Below are 27,954 nucleotides of genomic sequence, written 5' to 3'. Positions count from 1 at the left end.
TAGTGAGTGAGCTAATCTTTATATATCAAGAGACACTATAGAAAACCCTACATAGAGACACTATAGAGGACCCTACATAGAGCTATCTACATAGAGACACTATAGAGGACCCTACATAGAGCTATCTACATAGAGACACTATAGAGGACCCTACATAAAGCTATCTATAGACACTATAGAGGTTCCATCTCCTCTGATCTAGAGCTACAGATCTACATAGAGCAGCACTAATAACAGGGAAAACATTAATTAGTTATCTCAACAAGAACATTAATGAATGGAAATGAATGCATGTAAGTTCCAATAAGTCATTGATGAATGAAAATGAAAATTTTCTGGAATAAATTCCATCAAGTCCCTCCTCCCTTTATAAAGTCCATCAAGTCCCTCCTCCATTTATAAAGTCCATCAAGTCCCTCCTCCCTTTTTAAAGTCCCTCCTCCCTTTATAAAGTCCCTCCTCCCTTTATAAAGTCTCTCCTCCCTTTATATAAAGTCTTTCCTCCCTTTATAAAGTCCATCCTCCCTTTATAAAGTCTCTAATGTGGTTGAGTGTGTTTGCCTGTATGGGGGGAGGCATTAAACAGGGTAGGCCACTTGATTTCAACATCCTTCATAGAACTGCTTATATTATTAATCATATTATTATGCATATCATTAGTCAATTGTGGGAATCAATTAAGATATGCAGTACCAGTCAAAAGTTTGGACACACCTACTCATTCAAGAGTTTTTCTTTATTTTTTACTATTTTCTACATTGTAGAATAATAATGAAGACGTCAAAACTATGAAATGCTATATGGAATCATGTAGTAACCAAAAAAGTGTTAAAACAAATAAAAATATATTTTATATTTGAGATTCTTCAAAGTAGCCCCCCTTGATGACAGCTCTGCACACTCTTGGTAAATGGAAATGATGCAGACGATGACATTGGTAGAAGCCACACTCTATCTGCACTATTAAAGCTGACCTGCCTTCTAATAAAAAATACAAGTATTTCTTACCCAGACAGACACAAAACTACAACCTACTGTGTTTAATTCAACCATCCAGACAGACACAAAACTACAACCTACTGTGTTCAATTCAACCATCCAGACAGACAGACAGACTGCCTGCCCCCCATCCAGACAGACTGCCTGCCCTCCATCCAGACAGACTGCCTGCCCACCCCATCCAGACAGACTGCCTGCCCACCCCATCCAGACAGACAGATCTAGTGAAACACCAGCCTACCTGATTAAATGCATCACTATCAAGGGCTTGATGATGAGTTGATCATTTAAATCAGACAAGCAGACAGACAGACAAACAGACAGACAGACAAACAGACAGACCCCCATTGATCAGGGACTTGCACCGTATAGCGCTGAATAAGCACATAGCCTAATGCCTGGCTTAAAAGACACCCATCACCAATATTACACTCACAGAGAGCTTAGTGTAATGCCTAGCCCAGCAAAACACCTTACCCAATATCAGCCTGATAATGCCTAGCCCAGCAAAACACCTTACCCAATATCAGCCTGATAATGCCTAGTCTAACACAACACCTTACCCAATATCAGCCTGATAATGCCTAGCCCAGCAAAACACCTTACCCAATATCAGCCTGATAATGCCTAGCCCAGCAAAACACCTTACCCAATATCAGCCTGATAATGCCTAGCCCAGCAAAACACCTTACCCAATATCAGCCTGATAATGCCTAGCCCAGCAAAACACCTTACCCAATATCAGCATGATAATGCCTAGCCCAGCAAAACACCTTACCCAATATCAGCCTGATAATGCCTAGCCCAGCAAAACACCTTACCCAATATCAGCCTGATAATGCCTAGCCCAGCAAAACACCTTACCCAATATCAGCCTGATAATACCTAGCCCAGCAAAACACCTTACCCAATATCAGCCTGATAATGCATAGTCTAACACAACACCTTACCCAATATCAGCCTGATAATGGCTAGCCCAGCAAAACACCTTACCCAATATCAGCCTGATAATACCTAGCCCAGCAAAACACCTTACCCAATATCAGCCTGATAATGCATAGTCTAACACAACACCTTACCCAATATCAGCCTGATAATGGCTAGTCTAACACAACACCTTACCTAATATCAGCCTGATAATGCCTAGCCCAGCAAAACACCTTACCCAATATCAGCCTGATAATGCCTAGCCCAGCAAAACACCTTACCCAATATCAGCCTGATAATGCCTAGCCCAGCAAAACACCTTACCCAATATCAGCCTGATAATGCCTAGCCCAGCAAAACACCTTACTCAATATCAGCCTGATAATGCCTAGCCCAGCAAAACACCTTACCCAATATCAGCCTGATAATGGCTAGTCTAACACAACACCTTACCCAATATCAGCCTGATAATGGCTAGTCTAACACAACACCTTACCCAATATCAGCCTGATAATGGCTAGTCTAACACAACACCTTACCCAATATCAGCCTGATAATGCCTAGTTTAACACAACTAACACAACACCTCACCAACAGAGAAACCTATCACGTTCAGACTTAAAAGCTCAACTCTAAGCCAAGTGATTTTTTTTCCTGAGGTAAACCCGTTCCATACATAGATAGACGTAGTTTCTAAACCTTCATATCAATGCTGTTGATATGTGATTGACAGTTGTTCTGCTGAACAGTAGAATCATGTTCAAACAGTCAGGAAGTGTAATTTGTGAGCGATTGATTTCATCTGGTGGTGATTTCATGGCTCAGCACACACACACACACACAGTGAGGCAAGGCAGATCTACATGACGTTTAGACTGCATGGACAATCATGTTGGACACAGTCAGCATGGATTTAAAGTGCTGAGTAGAGAAGGACACTCGGTAGCATAATTACACCAGATGTTGGTTTAGCTAACATGGTAGCATATTCACACCAGATTTCGGTTTCTCTAACATAGTAGCATGATCACACCAGATGTTGGTTTAGCTAACGTGGTAGCATATTCACACCAGATGTCGGTTTCTCTAACATGGTAGCATAATCACACCAGATGTTGGTTTAGCTAACATGGTAGCATAATCACACCAGATGTCGGTTTCTCTAACATGGTAGCATAATCACACCAGATGTTGGTTTAGCGAACATGGTAGCATAATCACACCAGATGTTGGTTTAGCTAACATGGTAGCATATTCACACCAGATTTCGGTTTCTCTAACATGGTAGCATGATCACACCAGATGTTGGTTTAGCTAACGTGGTAGCATATTCACACCAGATGTCGGTTTCTCTAACATGGTAGCATAATCACACCAGATGTTGGTTTAGCTAACATGGTAGCATAATCACACCAGATGTCGGTTTCTCTAACATGGTAGCATAATCACACCAGATGTTGGTTTCTCTAACATGGTAGCATAATCACACCATATGTTGGTTTCTCTAACATGGTAGCATAATCACACCAGATGTTGGTTTCTCTAACATGGTAGCATAATCACACCAGATGCTGGTTTAGCTAACATGGTAGCATAATCACACCAGATGTCGGTTTAGCTAACATGGTAGCATAATCACACCAGATGTTGGTTTAGCTAACATGGTAGCATAATCACACCAGATGCTGGTTTCTCTAACATGGTAGCATAATCACACCAGATGTTGGTTTCTCTAACATGGTAGCATAATCACACCAGATGCTGGTTTCTCTAACATGGTAGCATATTCACACCAGATGTCGGTTTAGCTAACATGGTAGCATAATCACACTAGATGTTGGTTTAGCTAACATGGTAGCATAATCACACCAGATGTTGGTTTAGCTAACATGGTAGCATAATCACACCAGATGTTGGTTTAGCTAACATGGTAGCATAATCACACCAGATGTTGGTTTAGCTAACATGGTAGCATAATCACACCAGATGCTGGTTTCTCTAACATGGTAGCATAATCACACCAGATGTCGGTTTCTCTAACATGGTAGCATAATCACACCAGATGTTGGTTTAGCGAACATGGTAGCATATTCACACCAGATGTTGGTTTCTCTAACATGGTAGCATAATCACACCAGATGCTGGTTTCCTAACAGGTACCATGGGGATAACACTGGGACTGTTTGCTGAGACAGTCCTTTCCATTGACTTAACTTGCATTATTTTCATGAGTAAAAAACACTCCAACATACAACGGCAGTCTTTCACACCCGTTGATCCTGTGAAGAGCTGACGTCAACATGCTCCGTATCACACTACCGATGTCTTTATTTGTAGCACACAAGGGGAGGGTAATTCTGTTTCAGTGTGCAGAGGACTCTGCTGCATGAAATCACTGTTGATTTCTTTCCAGGTAAAGGCTCATCTGCACAGAGCTAAGACTTCAGCTTTCGGGTTGGCGAGTACAGTTGTGTAACCTTGCATGAGATTGGAAAGATTTACGTAAGCACCTCAAAAATAATGCCTCAGGGCTTTATCTCAGCGGGCTAACATAGTCCCGTGGTGCGCAGGTGACTTGGGTTCAAAACCCAGTCGTTCACAGTGACAGATGACTTGTCGTTCACAGTGACAGGTGACTTGGGTTCAAAACCCAGTCGTTCACAGTGACAGATGACTTGGGAACAAAACCCAGTCGTTCACAGTGACAGATGACTTGGGTTCAAAACCCAGTCGTTCACAGTGACAGATGACTTGGGTTCAAAACCCAGTCGTTCACAGTGACAGATGACTTGGGTTCAAAACCCAGTCGTTCACAGTGACAGATGACTTGGGAACAAAACCCAGTCGTTCACAGTGACAGATGACTTGGGTTCAAAACCCAGTCGTTCACAGTGACAGATGACTTGGGAACAAAACCCAGTCGTTCACAGTGACAGATGACTTGGGTTCAAAACCCAGTCGTTCACAGTGACAGATGACTTGTCGTTCACAGTGACAGATGACTTGGGTTCAAAACCCAGTCGTTCACAGCGACAGGCAGTAAGACAAGAGCGAAGGAGGCTGTGGGATTGTGGTGCTACTCCTTGGGAACTGACAGACATAAGGCCTATCAGCCGTGTGTGTGTGTGTGTGTGTGTGTGTGTGTGTGTGTGTGTGTGTGTGTGTGTGTGTGTGTGTGTGTCTGTGTGTGTGTGTTTGTCTGTGTGTGTGTCCTATCTGCACCACAGCCTATATGGCTCTGATCAGCATTATCTGTAAAAAGTCACATTTCCCAATCCCTGTGGGAGTCCACCTGTCAATCAGACAAACTGTCCAATCATTGATCTCTGAATAAATGAGGGGGAGGGCATTGAAGGCTGAAGTAAGGGTTTTTCAAGTTTCCCTGTTTGTGTTTGTGTGTGTGTGTGTGTGTGTGTGTGTGTGTGTGTGTGTGTGTGTGTGTGTGTGTGTGTGTGTGTGTGTGTGTGTGTGTGTGTGTGTGTGTGTGTATATTGTATATTGGGAAGGGAGGAGACTTGGCTGACCCCTCTACATTGTGGGGGATTTGCTTATTGGGGAAATGTGCCTACCCTGGATTAGCTGTATATTGGTCCAGAACTTTCCAATCTATATTTATGTTCAATAAAACTGATCAGGTCGTCTTAGACAGATGGAAGAGAAGATACAGACTTCTTCAACAGCCTGTTTAACGGGATCAGAGTCGCTATTTAAAGACACAAGAACGGGTCATGTTCATTAGGCAACAAACTGTAGAAAACAAGACTGGAACAGGGAGGAACTAACCAGACTTGTCCAATAAGAAACGCTCATTTAACATTTTTCTGGAAAAACGTTTTAAAAACGTTTTCCAAGCGTGTCGTTATGAACACGACCCTGATGATGTCTTTGACCCGATGATGACGGTAAAAATACTTCCAAAACTTCCTGATGAGGACAGCTTTGCATTTCCCCAAGCTCCTTGTCCGGCCTATCAACTAACAGCACGGTGGTCCTGACTAAGCCAGTTTCAGAAATTACTTCTGTACTGAACTCAAAGTAGCTAATCCTAAACCAAATCCCAGAAAAAAAACCTTTAATGCCAACAGAATGGGAAAAACATCATCTGTCTTTTCTGATTGCTCACTAATAACATATCACCATATGAAATATAATATATAAATATATATATATATATATATATATATATATATATATATATATATATATATATATATCATAATCATATTAAATTTGGCCTTCCTGTGGCTTTATTAAGACGATGCTAACTTTGATGTAGTGTTTCTACTAGGGTTGTGAAGATACCAATATCACATTTTCCATGGCAACAATAAAAACAGGAAGCAGATCAAACTGTTGTCCTTTAAAAACCTGCTGTATGTAACATAGTGTGTACTATAGCCTGGTCCTAAACATGCTGTACGGAACATAGTGTGTGATATAGCCTGGTCCTAAACCTGCTGTATGTAACATAGTGTGTGATATAGCCTGGTCCTAAACCTGCTGTATGGAACATAGTGTGTGATATAGCCTGGTCCTTAACCTGCTGTATGTAACATAGTGTGTGATATAGCCTGGTCCTAAACCTGCTGTATGGAACATAGTGTGTGATATAGCCTAGTCATAAACCTGCTGTATGGAACATAGTGTGTACTATAGCCTGGTCCTAAACCTGCTGTATGGAACATAGTGTGTACTATAGCCTGGTCCTAAACCTGCTGTATGGAACATAGTGTGTGATATAGCCTGGTCCTAAACCTGCTGTATGGAACATAGTGTGTGATATAGCCTGGTCCTAAACCTGCTGTATGTAACATAGTGTGTGATATGGCCTGGTCCTAAACCTGCTGTATGGAACATAGTGTGTGATATAGCCTGGTCCTAAACCTGCTGTATGGAACATAGTGTGTGATATAGCCTGGTCCTAAACCTGCTGTATGGAACATAGTGTGTGATATAGCCTGGTCCTAAACCTGTTTGGTAAATAAATACACGTGACTCTGGAAGACATCATAATGATGTCTGTTTCCAACATTACTGCTGTTTTCCTAAAGAAGTTAAATCAGGTTGGTGTTTTTTTTTCCTTTTCACGATACTAACGATTACTGCGATACTGGTCGTGTCCCGGCCCTAGTTTCTACAGCTTTTAACTTTGCAGTTCAAAATACAAGGAATAACATTGTACAGGTCATAACATTGTACAGGTCATAACATTGTACAGTCATATCATTGTACAGGTCATATCATTGTACAGGTCATATCATTGTACAGTCATATCATTGTACAGTCATATCATTGTACAGTCATATCATTGTACAGTCATATCATTGTACAGTCATATCATTGTACAGTCATATCATTGTAGAGTCATAACATTGTACAGGTCATAACATTGTACAGGTCATATCATTATACAGGTCATATCATTGTACAGTCATATCATTGTACAGTCATATCATTGTACAGTCATATCATTGTACAGTCATATCATTGTACAGTATGCCTTGAACACACTGAAGAAAACAAAACCATTATTAGTACTGTGTTGTCCTGTGTCAATAGAATATAAAGTACTTCTTGTTTTGCAAAACCACACAAGTCCAAACTCCACACCACTAACATCAGTATGTGCCCTGGGGCTGGTCTAGCAGATACGTCTGTGGCCTGCAGCACACATCTCCCTCCCAGTGTGGGTTGGGGCTGGTCTAGCAGATACGTCTGTGGCCTGCAGCACACATCTCCCTCCCTGTGTGGTTTAGGGTAAATCTCTCACCGTGGTTTAGGGTTAGGGGATGTCTCCCACCGTGAGTTAGGGTTAGGGGAGGTCTCCCACCGTGGGTTAGGGGAGGTCTCCCAAAGTGGGTTAGGGGAGGTCTCCTAGTGTGGGTTAGGGGAGGTCTCCCACCGTGGGTTAGGGTTAGGGGAGGTCTCCCAGCGTGGGTTAGGGGAGGTCTCCCAGCGTGGGTTAGGGTTAGGGGAGGTCTCCCACCGTGAGTTAGGGTTAGGGGAGGTCTCCCAGTGTGGGTTAGGGGAGGTCTCCCAGCGTGGGTTAGGGGAGGTCTCCCAGCGTGGGTTAGGGGAGGTCTCCTAGTGTGGGTTAGGGGAGGTCTCCCCGTGTGGGTTAGGGGAGGTCTCCCAGTGTGGGTTAGGGGAGGTCTCCCAGCGTAGATTAGGGGAGGTCTCCCAGCGTGGGTTAGGGGAGGTCTCCCAGTGTGGGTTAGGGGAGGTCTCCCAGCGTGGGTTAGGGGAGGTCTCCCAGCGTGGGTTAGGGGAGGTCTCCCAGTGTGGGTTAGGGGAGGTCTCCCAGCGTGGGTTAGGGGAGGTCTCCCAGCGTGGGTTAGGGGAGGTCTCCCAGCGTGGGTTAGGGGAGGTCTCCCAGCGTGGGTTAGGGGAGGTCTCCCAGTGTGGGTTAGGGGAGGTCTCCCAGCGTGGGTTAGGGGAGGTCTCCCAGCGTGGGTTAGGGTTAGGGGAGGTCTCCCACCGTGGGTTAGGGTTAGGGGAGGTCTCCCCGTGTGGGTTAGGGGAGGTCTCCCAGCGTGGGTTAGGGGAGGTCTCCCAGCGTGGGTTAGGGGAGGTCTCCCAGCGTGGGTTAGGGGAGGTCTCCCAGTGTGGGTTAGGGGAGGTCTCCCAGCGTGGGTTAGGGGAGGTCTCCCAGCGTGGGTTAGGGGAGGTCTCCCAGCGTGGGTTAGGGGAGGTCTCCCAGCGTGGGTTAGGGTTAGGGGAGGTCTCCCACCGTGGGTTAGGGTTAGGGGAGGTCTCCCCGTGTGGGTTAGGGGAGGTCTCCCAGCGTGGGTTAGGGGAGGTCTCCCAGCGTGGGTTAGGGGAGGTCTCCCAGCGTGGGTTAGGGGAGGTCTCCCAGCGTGGGTTAGGGGAGGTCTCCCAGTGTGGGTTAGGGGAGGTCTCCCAGCGTGGGTTAGGGGAGGTCTCCCAGCGTGGGTTAGGGGAGGTCTCCCAGCGTGGGTTAGGGGAGGTCTCCCAGCGTGGGTTAGGGGAGGTCTCCCAGTGTGGGTTAGGGGAGGTCTCCCAGCGTGGGTTAGGGGAGGTCTCCCAGCGTGGGTTAGGGGAGGTCTCCCAGCGTGGGTTAGGGTTAGGGGAGGTCTCCCAGCGTGGGTTAGGGGAGGTCTCCCAGCGTGGGTTAGGGGAGGTCTCCCAGCGTGGGTTAGGGGAGGTCTCCCAGCGTGGGTTAGGGGAGGTCTCCCAGCGTGGGTTAGGGGAGGTCTCCCAGCGTGGGTTAGGGGAGGTCTCCCAGCGTGGGTTAGGGGAGGTCTCCCAGCGTGGGTTAGGGGAGGTCTCCCAGCGTGGGTTAGGGGAGGTCTCCCAGCGTGGGTTAGGGGAGGTCTCTCTCTCTCATTAAAATAAAATATACAAAGTTTCAGTTTCACAACCAACAATCCCTATTCAATCACTGAAGCTATGACTCACACTGCGGAAGTTGGAACATATGATTGGCACACATTTAGGAAGATCACTCTCACTTTTTGCAGCGGGAGAGAGAGTGTTTCCCAAATTGCCCCCTATTCCCTATGTACTGCACTTACTTTAGACCGTAGTGCACTATGTAGGGAATAAGGTTCTATTTGGGACGCACAGAGAGTCTCGCTGTGCTTTGGTTCTGCTGGACTTAACTCTAATCCACAGTAAAATGCTTCCTGTTCTCTCCTCCTCTCTTCTCCTCTCTTCTCCTCTCTTCTCCTCTCTTCTCCTTTTCTCCTCTCTTCTCCTCTCTTCTCCTCTCTCCTCCTTTTCTCCTCTCTTCTCCTCTCTCCTCCTTTTCTCCTCTCTTCTCCTCTCTTCTCCTTTTCTCCTCTCTTCTCCTCTCTTCTCCTCTCTTCTCCTCTCTTCTCCTTTTCTCCTCTCTTCTCCTCTCTTCTCCTTTTCTCCTCTCTTCTCCTTTTCTCCTCTCTTCTCCTTTTCTCCTCTCTTCTCCTTTTCTCCTCTCTTCTCCTCTCTTCTCCTCTTCTCCTCTCTTCTCCTTTTCTCCTCTCTTCTCCTTTTCTCCTCTCTTCTCCTTTTCTCCTCTCTTCTCCTCTCTTCTCCTCTCTTCTCCTTTTCTCCTCTCTTCTCCTTTTCTCCTCTCTTCTCCTTTTCTCCTCTCTTCTCCTCTCTTCTCCTTTTCTCCTCTCTTCTCCTCTCCTCCTCCTCTTCTCCTCTCTTCTCCTTTTCTCCTCTCTTCTCCTCTCTTCTCCTCCTCTTCTCCTCTCTTCTCCTTTTCTCCTCTCTTCTCCTCTTTTCTCCTCTCTTCTCCTCTCCTCCTCCTCTTCTCCTCTCTTCTCCTATCTTCTCCTCTCCACCTTTTCTCCTCTCTTCTCCTCTCTTCTCCTATCTTCTCCTCTCTTCACCTTTTCTCCTCTCTTCTCCTCTCTTCTCCTCTCTTCTCCTCCTCTCCGGAGGTCTTTCACTGAAGCAAGCTGTCAAAGCTGTTTCACTTTTCAGTCGACAACTTCATTTTCATCCTCTAATCCAGGAAGAAATATCCTGACAAGTCAACTAAATATGAGGAAGAGGAAGGACAGGTTTTCCATTCAGTCAGCAACTCTTTTCTAGAATCTGAGAGGATCGTGGTCAAGACGACACGTTCAGAACATGTCATTGACAGGCACTGAAATGTGCCTCCACCACTAGCGTGTAAGAAACATGTTATTTACTGTGTCCAAAGAATGTATTTTCATGCATGAGAAATATCAGTGCTTCACTGACCCCTCACATGTACACACCTCTCTGGTGACACGGCACCATCCCACCGCTGACACCAGAGTGGTTATACTATCCACGTGGTTCATGATGTACACACCTCTCTGGTGACACGGCACCATCTCACCGCTGACACCAGAGTGGTTATACTATCCACGTGGTTCATGATGTACACACCTCTCTGGTGACACGGCACCATCCCACTGCTGACACCAGAGTGGTTATACTATCCACGTGGTTCATGATGTACACACCTCTCTGGTGACACGGCACCATCTCACCACTGACACCAGAGTGGTTATACTATCCACGTGGTTCATGATGTACACACCTCTCTGGTGACACGGCACCATCCCACCGCTGACACCAGAGTGGTTATACTATCCACGTGGTTCATGATGTACACACCTCTCTGGTGACACGGCACCATCCCACTGCTGACACCAGAGTGGTTATACTATCCACGTGGTTCATGATGTACACACCTCTCTGGTGACACGGCACCATCTCACCGCTGACACCAGAGTGGTTATACTATCCACGTGGTTCATGATGTACACACCTCTCTGGTGACACGGCACCATCCCACCGCTGACACCAGAGTGGTTATACTATCCACGTGGTTCATGATGTACACACCTCTCTGGTGACACAGCACCATCTCACCGCTGACACCAGAGTGGTTATACTATCCACGTGGTTCATGATGTACACACCTCTCTGGTGACACAGCACCATCTCACCGCTGACACCAGAGTGGTTATACTATCCACGTGGTTCATGATGTACACACCTCTCTGGTGACACAGCACCACCCCACTGCTGACACCAGAGTGGTTATACTATCCACGTGGTTCATGATGTACACACCTCTCTGGTGACACGGCACCATCTCACCGCTGACACCAGAGTGGTTATACTATCCACGTGGTTCATGATGTTCACACCTCTCTGGTGACACGGCACCATCTCACCGCTGACACCAGAGTGGTTATACTATCCACGTGGTTCATGATGTACACACCTCTCTGGTGACACAGCACCACCCCACTGCTGACACCAGAGTGGTTATACTATCCACGTGGTTCATGATGTACACACCTCTCTGGTGACACAGCACCATCCCACTGCTGACACCAGAGTGGTTATACTATCCACGTGGTTCATGATGTACACACCTCTCTGGTGACACGGCACCATCTCACCGCTGACACCAGAGTGGTTATACTATCCACGTGGTTCATGATGTACACACCTCTCTGGTGACACGGCACCATCTCACCGCTGACACCAGAGTGGTTATACTATCCACGTGGTTCATGATGTTCACACCTCTCTGGTGACACGGCACCATCTCACCGCTGACACCAGAGTGGTTATACTATCCACGTGGTTCATGATGTACACACCTCTCTGGTGACACAGCACCACCCCACTGCTGACACCAGAGTGGTTATACTATCCACGTGGTTCATGATGTACACACCTCTCTGGTGACACAGCACCATCCCACTGCTGACACCAGAGTGGTTATACTATCCACGTGGTTCATGATGTACACACCTCTCTGGTGACACGGCACCATCTCACCGCTGACACCAGAGTGGGTATACTATCCACGTGGTTCATGATGTACACACCTCTCTGGTGACACGGCACCATCTCACCGCTGACACCAGAGTGGTTATACTATCCACGTGGTTCATGATGTACACACCTCTCTGGTGACACAGCACCATCCCACTGCTGACACCAGAGTGGTTATACTATCCACGTGGTTCATGATGTACACACCTCTCTGGTGACACAGCACCATCCCACTGCTGACACCAGAGTGGTTATACTATCCACGTGGTTCATGATGTACACACCTCTCTGGTGACACGGCACCATCTCACCGCTGACACCAGAGTGGGTATACTATCCACGTGGTTCATGATGTACACACCTCTCTGGTGACACGGCACCATCTCACCGCTGACACCAGAGTGGGTATACTATCCACGTGGTTCATGATGTACACACCTCTCTGACACGGCACCACCGCTGACACCAGAGTGGTTATACTATCCACGTGGTTCATGATGTACACACCTCTCTGGTGACACGGCACCATCTCACCGCTGACACCAGAGTGGTTATACTATCCACGTGGTTCATGATGTACACACCTCTCTGGTGACACGGCACCATCCCACCGCTGACACCAGAGTGGTTATACTATCCACGTGGTTCATGATGTACACACCTCTCTGGTGACACGGCACCATCCCACCGCTGACACCAGAGTGGTTATACTATCCACGTGGTTCATGATGTACACACCTCTCTGGTGACACAGCACCATCCCACTGCTGACACCAGAGTGGTTATACTATCCACGTGGTTCATGATGTTCGATCACATAGCCAATGGAGGAGAAACTGTTTTACAAATCATCACACAGACTTTCACCAATGGGACTTTCACTATGATAATAACAATAGAATAATTGGTTGATTAGCCTACATTGCCTCCATACACGTTCCTCCCCCTTCCATACTCCTCCCCCTTCCATACTCCTCCTCCCCCTTCCATACTCCCCCCCCCTTCCATACTCCCCCCCCCCCTTCCATACTCCTCCCCCTTCCATACTCCTCCCCCTTCCATACTCCTCTCCCACTGCCCCCCTCCTCTTTCCATACTCCTCCCCCTTCCATGCACCTCTCCCACTGCAACACCTCCCCACCCCCTTCCATACTCCTCTCCCACTGCACCCCTCCCCACCCCCTTCCATACTCCTCTCCCTTCCATACTCCTCTCCCACCGCTCCCACACTCCTCACCCATAATGCTCCTCTCCCACTGCACCCCTCCCCACCCCCTTCCATACTCCTCTCCTACCGCTCCCACCCTCCTCACCCATAATGCTCCTCTCCCACTGCACCCCTCCCCACCCCCTTCCATACTCCTCTCCCTTCCATACTCCTCTCCCACCGCTCCCACCCTCCTCACCCATAATGCTCCTCTCCCACTGCACCCCTCCCCACCCCCTTCCATACTCCTCTCCCACCGCTCCCACCCTCCTCACCCATAATGCTCCTCTCCCACTGCACCCCTCCCCACCCCCTTCCATACTCCTCTCCCTTCCATACTCCTCTCCCACCGCTCCCACCCTCCTCACCCATAATGCTCCTCTCCCACTGCACCCCTCCCCACCCCCTTCCATACTCCTCTCCCACCACTCCCACCCTCCTCACCCATAATGCTCCTCTCCCACTGCACCCCTCCCCACCCCCTTCCATACTCCTCTCCCACCGCTCCCACCCTCCTCACCCATAATGCTCCTCTCCCACTGCACTCCTCTCCCACCGCTCCCACCCTCCTCACCCATAATGCTCCTCTCCCACTGCACCCCTCCCCACCCCCTTCCATACTCCTCTCCCACCCCTCCCACCCTCCTCACCCATAATGCTCCTCTCCCACTGCACCCCTCCCCACCCCCTTCCATACTCCTCTCCCTTCCATACTCCTCTCCCACCGCTCCCACCCTCCTCACCCATAATGCTCCTCTCCCACTGCACCCCTCCCCACCCCCTTCCATACTCCTCTCCCACTTCTCCCCTCCCTCCCTCCCTCCTCACTGATGGCTCAGGTCAGGATGAGTTCCAGCACTCAACACTATTGAAACCTAGTGAGTGGCACTAATGGTAGTATGAGACACAGCCTGAGACACAACACAACCTCACTGCTCTTAACAACCTGATGGTGATGCTTCCCCAAACAAACACAAAGCCCACAGCAGCCCCACTCTAAAGGAGTGTCTGTCCTTAGCCGGGTCACAGCAGCCCTGAGCTATACAACCAAATCCCATCATGCATTGCTTCAACGTGGATGTCCCCACGCCATTGGATGATCTCAGCGGCTGCTATCCCACTGCTTGGTAACAGCTTGGTCCAGAAGTAGAGACCGACATCCCAAATGGCACTGTTTGTCCTTCACACTGCATAGTACTCTGGTCAAAAGTAGTGCACTATATAGGGAATAGGGCTCTGGTCTATAGTAGTACCACTATATAGGGAATAGGGCTCTGGTCTCTAGTAGTACCACTATATAGGGAATAGGGCTCTGGTCTATAGTAGTACCACTATATAGGGAATAGGGCTCTGGTCTATAGTAGTACCACTATATAGGGAATAGGGCTCTGGTCTATAGTAGTACCACTATATAGGGAATAGGGCTCTGGTCTATAGTAGTACCACTATATAGGGAATAGGGCTCTGGTCTATAGTAGTACCACTATATAGGGAATAGGGCTCTGGTCTAAAGAAGTGCACTATATAGGGAATAGGGTGCTATTTGAGATGCATCCCCAGGCCCTTTGTCCATAGCACAGCACTCTGTGTGTTGGACCTGGTGAGAGGAGAGGAGAGGAGAGGAGAGGAGAGGAGAGGAGGGCATTGAGGACAGTTCTGTAATGGTTCCATTGTCCAGCGAGACCTCCTGTCTTGACCGAGGTGCCCACCAGGCAGAAAGACGACCACTTTAAGTCTTTCATGTTGCCTTTATTCTTTTCTCAGTCTGTCTCTTTCTCCTTATCCCCCCCCCCCCCCTTTCTTCGCTCTTTGTTGGCAGATAAATAAAATGGATAAAGCCAAGGGCTCCTGGTCTTAATGGGTTCGGTTGTTTTTTATCTTCCTCTTGACGTTATGAAGGATTTGAATTTCATGACCGTTGTTTACCGTCTGAGTTCTAGAATGAGAAAGAAGGCGGAATGTGGAACTTCCATAATTCATAACTTCTGCTCCTTGCCAACCAGCCTGCTATCTCCTTCAGGTATACTGTAATAAATAAAGATTCAGACTTTGACCTCTATATCTGACATGAAACACAACCTCTAAAAGACAAAGTTCTCACCGATGAGTAAAGGAGGGGGAACAACAACTCCTTAAATTAACAAAAGCCTCCATATTTATGAACGCCTGTATCTGAAAGACTCAAAACTAAGGACGTTGAAACAGCACGTTTATATTGGCATATATCTGTCTAAGGACATACGTCATGCATCAATGACTTCAGTATAAATAAATAAATCCAATCAGTGCAGAGAAGCGATAAATGAACCATAAGCTGCTGTACAGTAGCTAGCTGATCATCTTTGGGGACACGTGTGTGATGAAATCAAAGACAGTTCCTGTGTGGCTCAGTTCATAGCAGGCTAACAGTGGGTTTTCACCAACAACCAATTCAGCAGGAGTAGTTCCGCCCCATTCATTGCGAAGCGAAGCGTTGGGGCGAAGCGTTGGAGGACTGTGGAGCTCCTATACCTATACCCAATAACTATAAACTACTATAACTATACTATACTACTACAGTCTACAGATCCCTGTAGCTACACTATGGAGCTCCTATACCTAATAACTATAAACTACTACAACTATACTACACTACTACAGTCTACAGATCCTCCTATACCTAATAACTATAAACTACTACAACTATACTATACTACTACAGTCTACAGATCCTCCTATACCTAATAACTATAAACTACTACAACTATACTATACTACTACAGTCTACAGATCCTCCTATACCTAATAACTATAAACTACTACAACTATACTATACTACTACAGTCTACAGATCCTCCTTTACCTATACCTAATAACTATAAACTACTATAAGTATACTATACTACTACAGTCTACAGTCTATTACCCTCCTTTACCTATACCTAATAACTATAAACTACTACAACTATACTACTACAGTCTACAGATCCTCCTATACTATACTACCTCAGTCTACAGATCCCTGTAGCTACACTGTGGAGCTCCTATACCTATACCTAATAACTATAAACTACTACAACTTTACTATACTACTACAGTCTACAGATCCCTGTAGCTACACTATGGAGCTCCTATACCTAATAACTATAAACTACTACAACTATACTATACTACTACAGTCTACAGATCCCTGTAGCTACACTATGGAGCTCCTATACCTAATAACTATAAACTACTACCACTATACTATACTACTACAGTCTACAGATCCCTGTAGCTACACTATGGAGCTCCTATACCTAATAACTATAAACTACTACAACTATACTATACTACTACAGTCTACAGATCCCTGTAGCTACACTGTGGAGCTCCTATACCTATACCTAATAACTATAAACTACTATAACTATACTACACTACTACAGTCTACAGATCCCTGTACATTGATGCTCTAGTAGGATGTCCTTGGGATACTAACAGCCAGCCTGTCCAGTGATCACTCATTAATCAACACTGATTACATGTTATTGATCAGGTTGTCCCAGTTGAATAGGTTCAACAGCCTGGAAGAACTGGCAATTGACCCATTGTCAAGTCCCGCCCCAGATGTTTTTAGGCATTTGATTGATTGGCTGACGAACCAATTGCAGCTCTCCGGGTAGATAAAGAGGGTGGGGCTTGACAATGGGTCAATTGACGTGACTGAGACAACTTTTTGGCTCAGTCAACTAGAAACAACAGTTACTACTCAAATATCAATGCCCTGTAAGTAATTTGATCCGTTTCCATGACTATGTAATCTTATTAACATAAATAAAGGAAGTTGTATATCAATCCACTCTTATGATGTCCCTACCCCTGCCTGCATTAGCCTACCCCTGCATTAGCCTACCCCTGCCTGCATTAGCCTACCCCTGCCTGCATTAGCCTACCCCTGCCTGATTTAGCCTACCCCTGCCTGCTTTAGCCTACCCCTGAATTAGCCTACCCCTGCCTGCATTAGCCTACCCCTGCATTAGCCTACCCCTGCCTGCATTAGCCTACCCCTGCATTAGCCTACCCCTGCCTGCATTAGCCTACCCCTGCCTGCATTAGCCTACCCCTGCCTGCATTAGCTTACCCCTGCCTGCATTAGCCTACCCCTGCCTGCATTAGCCTACCCCTGCCTGCATTAGCCTACCCCTGCCTGCATTAGCCTACCCCTGCCTGCATTAGCCTACCCCTGCCTGCATTAGCCTACCCCTGCCTGCATTAGCCTACCCCTGCCTGCATTAGCCTATCCCTGCATTAGCCTACCCCTGCCTGCATTAGCCTACCCCTGCATTAGCATACCCCTGCATTAGCCTATCCCTGCCTGCATTAGCCTACCCCTGCCTGCATTAGCCTACCCCTGCATTAGCCTACCCCTGCATTAGCCTACCCCTGCATTAGCCTATCCCTGCCTTAGCCTACCCCTGCATTAGCCTACCCCTGCATTAGCCTACCCCTGCATTAGCCTACCCCTGCATTAGCCTACCCCTGCATTAGCCTACCCCTGCCTGCATTAGCCTACCCCTGCATTAGCATACCCCTGCATTAGCCTATCCCTGCCTGCATTAGCCTACCCCTGCCTGCATTAGCCTACCCCTGCCTGCATTAGACTATCCCTGCCTGCATTAGCCTACCCCTGCATTAGCCTACCCCTGCATTAGCCTACCCCTGCCTGCATTAGACTACCCCTGCCTGCATTAGCATACCCCTGCATTAGACTACCCCTGCCTGCATTAGACTACCCCTGCCTGCATTAGACTATCCCTGCCTGCATTAGCCTACCCCTGCCTGCATCATTTAAGCTAAAAGAAGCCTATCCAACATGGGGAATCTCCCCACCAATTACAGAGTTCAGCTCAACAAGTTAATGTATTACCTGTATAACCCACTGGTACCTAGTTAATATAATGGTCTATCAGACTGGTACCTAGTTAATATAATGGTCTATCAGACTGGTACCTCGTTAATATAATGGTCTATCAGACTGGTACCTAGTTAATATAATGGTCTATCAGACTGGTACCTAGTTAATATAATGGTCTATCAGACTGGTACCTAAGTTAATATAATGGTCTATCATACACTGAAAAAAGGAAGGGATTTAAATGGTTCTTCCTCAGCTCTTAAGGTTCCTTGGAGAACTCTTACCCGATAAAGAACCTTAAGTGGGGGGTTCTTGGCGTGACATTTATGGTTCTTCAGAATTCTAAAAGGTTCTGGAAATGTATAGAAGCCTCCAGTTGTGTCCCTTTCATAGAACCCAGCAAATCGGCCAGTGTTAACTAGTGATGGTTTTTCAGTGACACATTTTCTAACATTGATTCAAGAGTTAAATTAACACTATAAAAAGTTAAACTAACACTGTAAAAGGTTAGATTAACACTATAAAGGTTAAATTAACACTGTAAAAAGTTAGATTAACACTGTAAAAGGTTAGATTAACACTGTAAAAAGTTAGATTAACACTGTAAAAGGTTAGATTAACACTGTAAAAGGTTAAATTAACACTGTAAAAAGTTAGATTAACACTATAAAAAGTTAGATTAACACTGTAAAAAGTTAGATTAACACTGTAAAAGGTTAAATTAACACTGTAAAAGGTTAAATTAACACTGTAAAAAGTTAGATTAACACTGTAAAAAGTTAGATTAACAACTCAACCACAGTTGAACCAAAACCATGACCAGCATTATCATATTTCCCAGCATGCTCTATTTGTTTTTCCATACACACACACACACACACACACACACACACACGCACGCACACACGCACGCACACACACACACACACACGCACGCACGCACGCACGCACGCACACACACACACGTATAGTATTATTCATAGGATGGAGGGGCTAGTCCTGATTCAAGGGCATCTAGTTGTCGTCGGTGCTGTACAACTCATAACGTCTCTGCCAAATGGCACCCTATGCCCTTTATAGTGCACTACTTTAGACCAGAGCCCTATAGGCCGTGGCCAAAAGTAGTGCACTTCATAGGGAATAGGGTGCCATTTCGGAAGCCTACAAGGGCATGTTGTCGTACCGCTGTACAACTCATATTCATTAATCTTCAGCTTGACCAAGGTCTTATCATTAAATTTAATTAATGATTCAACATTATTCATTGCTTTGATTAAAAATGGCATGAATCCTATGAGTCATTTATACAGCTCTGTTCAGGAACAGGAGGAGACATTAATCATTTAAGAGGAAATAGGTACAGTATATGATAATTACAACTGGTTCGAAAACATTTAGAAGAGCAAAAATCTCGTTGGACGCCATCATATATTTTTTCCAAAGCCACACACACACACACACACACACACACACACACACACACACACACACACACACACACACACACACAAACACACACACACACACACACAGACACACACACACACACACACACACACACACACACACACACACACAGACACACACACACACAGACACACACACACACACACACACACACACACACACACACACACACTGTTGAGCAGCATCCTCAAAGCAGAATAAAAAGCCTGCTTAATTAGGCTAAGAGCCTCAGTCGTCAAAAGCTGCATTACTCTGATTGCCAAAGTCCGGTTGTGATGAATCTGTGACATAGTGTAATAAAACTATTTCAAAATGCACCAACCCAGTGGGGACCCATAACGTTCACCGGCACAGTGCTGTTCTGTTAAAATGCTTCTCATTGTCGTAATAGGCCACCTCTGGTTCTTAGAAGTTAACCTGATTAGAAAAGTCAGTCTCTTCTGTTCTGTTCTGTTTCATACGTCACTGGTGTAGCACCCACAGCCCCCACAGCCCCCACAGCACCCACCTCACCCAAATCACCCACATCACCCGCAGCACCCACATCACCCGCAGCATCCACATCACCCGCAGCACCCACAGCACCCACATCACCCACATCACCCGCAGCACCCACCTCACCCAAATCACCCACAGCACCCACATCACCCGCAGCACCCACATCACCCGCAGCACCCACAGCACCCACATCACCCACATCACCCGCAGCACCCACCTCACCCAAATCACCCACAGCACCCACAGCACCCACATCACCCGCAGCACCCACATCACCCGCAGCACCCACAGCACCCACAGCACCCACATCACCCGCAGCACCCACATCACCCGCAGCACCCACAGCACCCACAGCACCCGCATCACCCGCAGCACCCGCATCACCCACATCACCCACAGCACCCACAGCACCCACAGCACCCACAGCACCCGCATCACCCACATCACCCGCAGCACCCGCATCACCAACATCACCCGCAGCACCCACAGCACCCACATCACCCGCAGCACCCACAGCACCCGCATCACCCACAGCACCCGCATCACCCACATCACCCGCAGCACCCGCAGCACCCACAGCACCCGCAGCACCCACAGCACCCGCATCACCCACATCACCCGCATCACCCACATCACCCGCAGCACCCGCAGCACCCACAGCACCCGCAGCACCCACAGCACCCGCATCACCCACAGCACCCGCATCACCCACATCACCCGCATCACCCGCAGCACCCGCATCACCCACATCACCCGCAGCACCCACAGCACCCGCAGCACCCACAGCACCCGCAGCACCCACAGCACCCGCAAGGCGGTGGGGCCCCACGCAACCGTCATCTCACATCTATATCTAAATTGTATATATATATTTTTATTTTTATTTTTTATAAATCATTTTGAAGGTAACCCTCTTTTTTAATTTCCACATGTAACAGTTGAACCAGACAGACAATATACACTGAACACAAATATAAACACAGCATGCAACAATTACAGTTCATAAGGAAATCAGTCAATTTAAATAAATAAATTAGGCCCTAATCTATGGATTTCACATGTCTGGGAATACAGGTGTACATACAGTGTCTCCTGACCCCTCCTGTCTCAGCCTCCAGTATTTATGCTGCAGTAGTTTATGTGTCGGGGGGGCTAGGGTCAGTCTGTTATATCTGGAGTATTTCTCCTGTCTTATCCAGTGTCCTGTATAAATTTAAGTATGCTCTCTCTAATTCTCTCTCTCTCTCTAATTCTCTCTCTCTCTCTCTCTCTCTCTCTCTCTCTCTCGGAGGACCTGAGCCATAGGACCAGGCCTTGGGACTACCTGGCATGATGACTCCTTGTTGTCCCCAGTCCACCTTCAGTTTCAACTGTTCTGCCTGCGGCTACGGAACCCTGACCAGTTCACTGTGATTACCATCATTTATGAACATTTGAACATCTTGGCCATGTTCTGTTATAATCTCCACCCGGCACAGCCAGAAGAGGACTGGCCACCCCTCATAGCCTGGTTCCTCTCTAGGTTTCTTCTTAGGTTTTGGCCTTTCTAGGGAGTTTTTCCTAGCCACCGTGCTTCTACACCTGCATTGCTTGCTGTTTGGGGTTTTAGGCTGTGTTTCTGTACAGCACTTTGAGATATCAGCTGATGTACGAAGGGCTATATAAATAAATTGATTTGATATGTTGGTCACAGATACCTTAAAAAAAAAGGTAGGGGCGTGGATCAGAAAACCAGTCAGTATCTGGTGTGACCACCATTTGCCTCATGCAGGACAACATCTCCTTTGCATAGAGTTAATCAGGCTGTTGATTGTGGCCTGTGGAATGTTGTCCCACTCCTCTTCAATGGCTGTGTGAAGTTGCTGGACATTAGCAGTAACTGGAGAACGCTGTTGTACACGTCGATCCAGGGCATCCCAAATATGCTCAATGGGTGACATGTCTGGTGAGAATGCAGGCCATGGAATTTGAGAAACTTCTAGGAATTCTGTACAGATTCTTGCGACATGGGGCCGTGCATTATCATGCTGAAACATGAGGTGATGAGGGCGGATGAATGGCACGACAATGGGCATCAGGATCTCAGCAAACCGCTCACCCACACAACGCCATATACACAGTCTGCTGTCTACCCGGTACAGTTGACACAGGGATTCATCAGAGAAGAGCACACTTCTTCAGTGTGCCAGTTGCCATCAAAGTTGAGCATTTGCCCACTGAAGTTGGTTACAACGCTGAACTGCAGTCAGGTCAAGACCCTGGTGAGGATGACAAGCACGCAGATTAGCTTCACTGTGAAGGTTTCTGACAGTGTGTGCGGATGTTCTTCGATTGTGCAAACCCACATTTTCATCAGCTGTCTGGGTGGCTGGTCTCAGACAAACCCACAGTTTCATCAGCTGTCTGGGTGGCTGGTCTCAGACAAACCCACAGTTTCATCATCTGTCTGGGTGGCTGGTCTCAGACAAACCCACAGTTTCATCAGCTGTCTGGGTGGCTGGTCTCAGACAAACCCACTGTTTCATCAGCTGTCTGGGTGGCTGGTCTCAGACAAACCCACTGTTTCATCAGCTGTCTGAATGGCTGGTCTCAGACAAACCCACAGTTTCATCAGCTGTCTGGGTGGCTGGTCTCAGACAAACCCACTGTTTCATCAGCTGTCTGAATGGCTGGTCTCAGACAAACCCACTGCTTCATCAGCTGTCTGGGTGGCTGGTCTCAGACAAACCCACAGTTTCATCAGCTGTCTGAATGGCTGGTCTCAGACAAACCCACTGTTTCATCAGCTGTCTGGGTGGCTGGTCTCAGACAAACCCACAGTTTCATCAGCTGACCGGGTGGCAGGTCTCAGACAAACCCACAGTTTCATCATCTGTCTGGGTGGCTGGTCTCAGACAAACCCACAGTTTCATCAGCTGTCCGGGTGGCTGGTCTCAGACAAACCCACAGTTTCATCAGCTGTCCGGGTGGCTGGTCTCAGACGACCCCGCCGGTGAAGAAGCCGGATGTGGAGGTTCTGGGATGGCGTGGTTACACATGGTCTGGGGTTGTGAGGCCAGTTGGACGTACTGCTAAATTCTCTAAAACAACGTTGGAAGCGGCTTATGGTAGAGAAATGAACATTCAATTCTCTGGCAACAGCTCTGGTGGACATTCCTTCAGTCAGCATGCCAATTGTACACTCCCTCAAAACTTAAGACATGTGACATTGTGTTGTGTGATAAAACTGCACCTTTTAGAGTGGCCTATTATTGTCCCCCAGCACAAGGTGCACCTGTGTAATTATCATGCTCTTTAATCAGCTTCTTGATATGCCACACCTGTCAGGTGAATGAATTATTTTGGCAAAGGAGAAAGGCTCACTAACAGGGATGTAAACAAATTTGTGCGCAACAATTTGACAGAAATAAGATTTTTGTCCGTATAGAGAATTTCTGGGATCTTTTATTTCAGCTCATGAAACATGGGACCAACACTTTACATGCTTCTTTTATATTGTTGTTCAGTATAGTTGTCACACATCTAGTTAGCCTGTTTCTCCGGCGCCGACGGCAACCCTACCTCGTCCTCCTCACCTAATTGGCTATTAACTCTTTTAAAAAGTTAGGTGAATCAGGTCGGACTCGGATGGAGAGTGAGTGCGTTGTTCAAGCTCGTGCCAAATTACCGAAGATAACCACATCAGCAAAGCTACCCCCCTTGCTAGTAGGTCTTATGCAGTAGCAGGACTAGACAGAGACCTCACTGCACGGCCTGGAAATGACAGTGGCCTTGCACCTCCTCTTCTTCCTTCCCCCCGAGAATAGTGACAGTTCCTCTAGTGAGATGCCGGCCCCCACCCTTCTCCTCCTCACAGCTGTCGACTGCCAGAGACCCAGTGGCGCTCATGAGAGCGACACCCCCTTCTGTGGACACTTGTAAATCTACGAGTGATGAGACGGATAGCCCCGACAGCGTGGAGTCTGAGCTCCAATGTGTAATATAATAGGCTACCAGATAAATACTATATATAGCTATAGATAGGCTAGTAGGCTAGACTACAATGTCTGCATAAACAATCCATGCTAAACTATTGTTTTGATGGTGGACTGGTTGTATTATTTGTAGTGGGGTGCATTCATGGATGCCACGGGATGCCAGGTTAACCCAATTTTTTTTACAAACCCCCCCCCCCCCCCATACATCTCTCTGTGTTTCATAAATGTCCTTCAATTCGCAAGAGGCTGAATGTATGTCACCGGAGGAAGCAGACGATCAAATGAATCAGCGCCCCTCTGTCTCAGTGTGTGTAGCGTATCTATCTGACGCTGTCTGGTCAAAAAAAAAAGAGTATGACATTGTTGCCAACCGTAGCATTGAATGCTCTATGGGTGGCCAATCAGCGTTGCTCTAAACTGAGTGAGCTCAGCTGTGAATGGCCCTGGCGCACCCAAAAAAAAAAAAAATGTAAAGGGAAGCCAGTTTGGATTTGGCTTCAGACCAATCACATCACATCCGAAGCCAAACTCATTGACAGAAAAAAAAAAGTATATTGTTGCATCTCGTTGTGTCGTTGTCTTCTGGTGGCTAGTCCCAAAATGTTGGAAACATTACCTTGATTGACCATGCTGTAGGACGTGGAACTGTTTGTTCCACCCAATATGTTTTGTGGACTTCACAGATCAAATGTTGCTCTCTGGTTTCGTAATGAAACAAAGGTGCGGTTGCATATATTCTGCCACTGTGTCTTCTTATCGTCTCGGCGGTTAGGCCTCTATATCACGGTGGCAAGGCATATGAACTAACAGGTTACGGAACAATCAGCCTCGTTATTGTTATGTAATTCTACTGTGCTACTTTACATTTCTCCTTTATTTTCTTAACTCTATTTCTTGGACGGCACTGTTGGTTAAGGGCTTGTCAGTAAGCATTTCACGGTAAGTGGATGGATTACCTGGTGGGATTCTGGAGAAACTGCCAGTGGTGTAAGAACATGGTTAGGTAGGGGGTTGGGGGGTGGGGGGGGTGGGGGGTAGGGGGCGGGGGGCCAAACTCAGACCTGGTGGGATTCTGGAGAAACTGCCAGTGGTATAAGAACATGGTTAGGTAGGGGGTTGGGGGGTGGGGGGTAGGGGCGGGGGCCAAACTCAGACCTGGTGGGATTCTGGAGAAACTGCCAGTGGTGTAAGAACATGGTTAGTAAATGTTTTTCTCTTTTATCTGACAAATGAAAGGAAAGGGAATTCTAGCAAATAGCCTGATTAGCAATACAAACTTTAAAAAAGCAGTTGGCGTTTGAAATGAAACTGTCCTCATCTGTTAGTAACCAAAAGCAGCAACAGTACTAGAGCCTTAAGCCAAATAGACGTCCACCTATAGTGTTAGTGGTGAATCTGTCCCGTGTGTCACTATGCAAAACACCCCTCTTTCTCTCTGCTGCACAACAATGCCTGAATTTACAGCTTCCACGCAGGGATCAATAGTGATTTGATTGGTGCCTCATTCAACTTGAAGGTCAGAGCAGAAGATCACGGGTCTGTCCCAAATGGCACCCTATTCCCTATATAGTGCACTACTTTAGACCAGGGTCAGTAGGACTCTGGCACCCTATTCCCTATATAGTGCACTGCTTTAGACGAGGGTCAGTAGGACTCTGGCACCCTATTCCCTATATAGTGCACTGCTTTAGACCAGGATCAGTAGGACTCTGGCACCCTATTCCCTACATAGTGCACTGCTTTAGACCAGGGTCAGTAGGACTCTGGCACCCTATTCCCTACATAGTGCACTGCGTTCGATCAGCTTTGGTCTAAAGTAGTGCACTATATTGGTAATTTAAGGGAGCCTTTTGGGAACGAAACCCACCTCATTTTAGACCATGACGGCCTCCTGTCAGACCTCATCAACATCAAAAACCCTCCTATTGCTTTGTACATTCACTTTCTCACAGCAACTTGTGAATAAAGTGAACGTTCTTGAATCTCGTCCCACAGAGACAGTGATAATTCAGTGATAATTCAAGGGGATTCAACTCCAACGGGGGTTTTCTAGGCTACTGTAAAATACTTTAACACTGTAACATATTGGATGTGTTTTATGGTTTTTCATAGGACTGTTGGGAGATACGTCCCCCGTTGTGGGCTCAAGGAGATCCAAATAATCAAACAACTCATCAATACAATACCTCTCAGCTGGAGGTATGATGATATAGCGTGGTCTTCTTTAGATGTAAGCACTTCCTGTCTCATTGTTACGTGGCAACATGCTAATAACGTGGTAATTTTAATCAAATGCAGAAATTACCCCTTTTTAAAAAATGTTACCCTCTGGTACAGAGGTTTTTTAGAAATATAGCCTAACAGTTTCAAATAGTTCAATAGATATTACATTTACAATTTAACTCGAATAGAAGCAGATAGGCTACAAAACACAATTCAACCTAACAGAAGCCTACTCACAAACACAATACTTCTCAGCATCAATATCTTTGAAGGACCCAATCACATTATAGACTACTCTATCACACCGCAACTAATTAACAAGCATAATCAGACCTTGCAACAACACTTGAGACATAGCAATTATCCCAGCAGCACTTGAGACGTGACACTTACCAAAGACGAGCAATTAATGGGCATTAAAACATATTCTGGAGAACTTTGCTGAACTCAATGGCATTAGAAAAATTCCCGGAGACAGAGAAGCCTACCTTTTCTGTGTTCTGTGATCTCTTCCTTCCCAGAGACAGTCTTTAGCTGTGTAGCCTATCGTTCAACAGTGTCTTACGCACCTGGTAAATAAGGATAATATATTTCCTGTGGCGAAAGTCGATTAAATTGTGGATAAATTGTCGCGTAAGGTTGTACAGTCAAGCCCCTAAAGCTTCAATGATCTTCGCTCCTCACTTCTCTCGCGCATCGCTTCTATCCACACTGCAACTGGCGCTCGAGCGCGGATCATTTAAATACCAGTGACGTCACGAAGGCTCTCATCTCTGGTACCAGGGCTGGGGTCGATTCAGATACGCTCTCATCTCCGGTACCAGGGCTGGGGTCGATTCAGATACGCTCTCATCTCCGGTACCAGGGCTGGGGTCAATTCAGATACGCTCTCATCTCCGGTACCAGGGCTGGGGTCAATTCAGATACGCCCTCATCTTCTGTACCAGGGCTGGGGTCAATTCAGATACACTCTCATCTCCGGTACCAGGGCTGGGGTCAATTCAGATACGCTCTCATCTCTGGTACCAGGGCTGGGGTCAATTCAGATACGCTCTCATCTCCGGTACCAGGGCTGGGGTCAATTCAGATACGCTCTCATCTCCGGTACCAGGGCTGGGGTCAATTCAGATACACTCTCATCTTCTGTACCAGGGCTGGGGTCAATTCAGATACGCTCTCATCTCCGGTACCAGGGCTGGGGTCAATTCAGATACGCTCTCATCTCCGGTACCAGGGCTGGGGTCAATTCAGATACACTCTCATCTTCCGTACCAGGGCTGGGGTCAATTCAGATACGCTCTCATCTCTGGTACCAGGGCTGGGGTGAATTCAGATACACTCTCATCTCTGGTACCAGGGCTGGGGTCAATTCAGATACGCTCTCATCTCCGGTACCAGGGCTGGGGTCAATTCAGATACGCTCTCATCTCCGGTACCAGGGCTGGGGTCAATTCAGATACGCTCTCATCTTCTGTACCAGGGCTGGGGTCAATTCAGATACGCTC

General features: G+C 47.0%; 1 protein-coding gene across 1 annotated transcript in view; it reads right to left on the bottom strand.

The window, feature by feature from the left end:
- The window catches only part of LOC118964977 (multiple epidermal growth factor-like domains protein 11), a 280,070-nt gene extending 252,829 nt beyond the window's left edge, over nucleotides 1–27,241 (bottom strand). Inside the window, exon 1 of the mRNA XM_036981545.1 lies at nucleotides 26,938–27,241. The gene's annotated coding sequence lies outside the window, so the exon portion shown is untranslated. The remainder of the gene's footprint in view (nucleotides 1–26,937) is intronic.
- Between the last annotated feature and the right edge of the window lie 713 nt (nucleotides 27,242–27,954).

This window comes from Oncorhynchus mykiss, chromosome 6, assembly GCF_013265735.2.
Source record: "Oncorhynchus mykiss isolate Arlee chromosome 6, USDA_OmykA_1.1, whole genome shotgun sequence".
Taxonomy (NCBI): domain Eukaryota; kingdom Metazoa; phylum Chordata; class Actinopteri; order Salmoniformes; family Salmonidae; genus Oncorhynchus; species Oncorhynchus mykiss.
The sequence above is the reverse complement of the archived record's forward strand: the minus strand, read 5'-3'. Positions and strand labels throughout refer to the sequence as shown.